General features: G+C 31.5%; 1 pseudogene; it reads right to left on the bottom strand.

The window, feature by feature from the left end:
- Positions 1–251: 251 nt before the first annotated feature.
- LOC138835429 (U6 spliceosomal RNA) lies at positions 252–351 on the bottom strand (annotated as a pseudogene).
- Between the last annotated feature and the right edge of the window lie 2,948 nt (positions 352–3,299).

The following is a 3,299-nucleotide window of genomic DNA, read 5'->3' as shown; positions in this document are numbered from 1 at the left end:
ATAGAAGAAGTTTAAGATTCCTTTTTTTCCTAGGTCCTTATATTATTTTATTTCTTTGGGATAACATGACAATGTTATCTAATTTCAAGTTTTGTAAAGATTATGCTATGTAAAGGCCTTTCTAAGGTGAAGATTTAATACACTGATGTCAAACTAACCTTTAATTCTATGAATTGCATGTATTGTTACACTTGTATTTTTGTAATCAACTTTTTAATAACTGTTTTTATATTTCTTGCATCAGAAGAATGAAAAATATGGAATACTTCACAAATTTTCATATCATCCTTGTGCAAGTGCCATGTTAATCTCTTTGGTATTGTAATTTGGGTAGACCTGCTGCTGAAGCATGTAGTACCCTCTAAATTTAAGTACTTAATGATGCAATCTTTATACAGGCATATATCCATGGTTGCCTATTTGTAACAAGGAACCCTTATTGTTCCTTAAAATGCGATTGATCTTGTTTCTCTAAAATTCTGTGTATAGTGGAAAAGCTTATATCATTTGGTCGATTGCTCATATTTACAATTTTTTTGTCAATGACTATTTTGTCGTTTTCATTTTAAATTTGATCATACTTTGAAGCCTTTAAAGCTAAGACCAAAGGTGATGGCTTTTCAAGTACTTATTTATCAACTGAGTTAGCTTTGTAGAGCTAATGGGTTCAAAGTAAGCCTTGCTTGAGAGCTACTTCTAAACTTCCGCAGCTTAAAATTTCCCAAATGAGGTCTTGCTGGGACAAATGTCTACCTGAACCTTTACCCTTCTTCCTTGTAGGAACAGACCAACCAGAATATCTTACCCTGACAGCATAGATTGTCTTACTGGAACAAAACTAATCTTAGTTACAAGGGATCATAGAGAGATTAACAGTTCAGTCATAACTGTTCAGACTAGAAGGGATTTTATCAAAATATAATTGTTTATTATACCTATCATTTCAAAAGTAGCTAAAGCCAAGAAGGTGAAAAAATTTTCATACGCATGATTACCTACTGTCCTGGCCTGTCTATCATCCAACCAAGCAGGAACTTACACTACTGACTCTCTATCACCAAATATTTCCATAGCTCCTGGAAAAGTCCATAAGTTTCTCCTCGATATTAGGCCTTAAATTGGTAATGTTTTAATCACAGTGTTTCCTCTTGCCTCTAGGCTGTAAATCTACAAATGGTAAAGCTTGAAGTCTAACTCTACCAAACACTGAGGTAGAGATAATGGAATAATACTTTAAAACAGAGTTGCCTTTGATTCCCTAACCACAACACAACAATGCAAAACAATTTTTATATTATATATACTTATATATTTTATATTTATAAATATAAAATATGTGCTGATTTTAAATTTCACACAGTGAATCTTACTAGAATTGATAATTTGACAAATATATTGACATTTATTCCAATAAATAGAATGGAATATAAATAATTAGATTTAGGATATATATTAGAATATAAAAAGTATTAATGCAATATCTTCGGTATAAACTTGTGATACGTTCTAAGTGTTCGTGATCTTCTGAATTCACATGGTAAAATAACAGTATTGTTTTCTGCTAATCTATAACGGATTTTACTCTGATGCTCTGTTTATTGTTTTAACTCGCTGGTCCCAAAGTGTTTTTCTCCATATTTCTGAAACGTTCTTACTGATTATACCCAAATTTTGCTGATATGATGTCTAAAAGCTATTATTCTTTTGAAGGACCCACGGATCCGAGGATACCAGTTCCCAGTTATCTGTATCATCAGAAAACAAGGGCAAGACTTCTCACATAGGCCCATGCAACATGCCAACAGAAAATAATTGAAGACATCTCAATTTCTCATTTCCTATAATATTTCAGGTCCCCAATTCCTTACAAGAAGTAGCAGAATTTAATTGTGAAATGGAAGGCAAGTTAAAATGAAAGATGAGACCACAAAATCAGAGAGAAAGTACTGTAATTCAAACTTTCAATTTACAGATGACCAGACCATATGAGTGAACAAAATTACAAATGAACAAGATTATTTTTAATACCCCTCTCCTAATGATTAATGAAAGATTTCAGTGCAGCCAAAAAATAGTTTCTGTAATGTTAGATCCATAAGTGGCCTACCAAGCTAGGAATACTTGATTTAGAGGTCAAATATAATTTAGAAAAACATTAATTGATAATATCCTTAGTGCTTCAAAACACTGGTACTTCAGTAAAACTAGGTTCTGTAGTATAAAAAAATGTTGTCATTCTCAAACCAAAGATAACCTATATTTAATCTCCTGAAAGTATATTCATTTTCAAATAAACTATTTAAAATCACATTTGCCAAAATAACACTTTACAAGTAGATGATAGTGACATTACAAGGTTTTCAAGTGTAGGGAGCTATTTACAATAGAGTTGATTTACGTACCCAGCACCAATAGCAAACAAGTTCAACCATTCATCAAAATGTAGAAATAGTACTCCCCACCATTTGTGTTGTTCAGTAGGTGCCTTCCAGAAATGTGTTAAATAGATCAGCCTCCCATATTTCAAACCCAAATATTAGCTAATAAAGTAAATTTTTATCACATAAGAAAGTACATTTTAAAAAGTGACTAATAGTTGCCTTATCATGTGTTGTTTTATATTTTCCCTATCTGTCTAACATAGTAAGAAATATGACTTTAAGTTTTGAATATGGGTACTGATGAGAGATGTGACAAAAATAAAATCTGTCTTTTATTTCTGTCATATTCCTCTAAGTTTTAAATTTTAGTTTTCTTCTTTTTCCAAAACTTATAGGTAGTAGAAAAAATTATCCTATGTAAAATAAAATAATCATACACCATTGTACAAAGCCATTTATAATAACTGGTAGTTAGAAATAAATTCTAAGCCATTTTTAAATTTTCTTGTTGACTAAAGATTAATCTTCCAAATGAACGCGAATAAAATCATGTCTAAGTGCTTCACATCTCCAGTCTGCAAATTGCTATTGCAGATGAATGAATTATGGAAATATAAGCTGACATCAGTTCAAGTATATGTGGGAGTGAAACTCCATGGAATGTATATAAACTTTTCAAAGTATTAACAGGCACTTTAACAGAATGACTATCAGGAAATTGAAACCAGAGAGGAACAATAGTAAAAAAATAGAATGAATGAAAAATGGAACAAGGGGCAAGTACAGCTAGTATACTCAATGTACATATGTAATGAAGGAAGTGCTAAATCTGAACTCAATCTTGGAGAAAGAGTTGGTTGACATTGATAGAAGGAGTGATTCTGATCCAGGAGCATTACACAATTTGATGGACATATT

Source organism: Dipodomys merriami, unplaced genomic scaffold (assembly GCF_024711535.1).
Source record: "Dipodomys merriami isolate MVZ:Mamm:240054 unplaced genomic scaffold, mDipMer1.0.p SCAF_238, whole genome shotgun sequence".
In the NCBI taxonomy this organism is placed as follows: domain Eukaryota; kingdom Metazoa; phylum Chordata; class Mammalia; order Rodentia; family Heteromyidae; genus Dipodomys; species Dipodomys merriami.
This window is presented reverse-complemented; position numbering and strand designations above follow the sequence as displayed.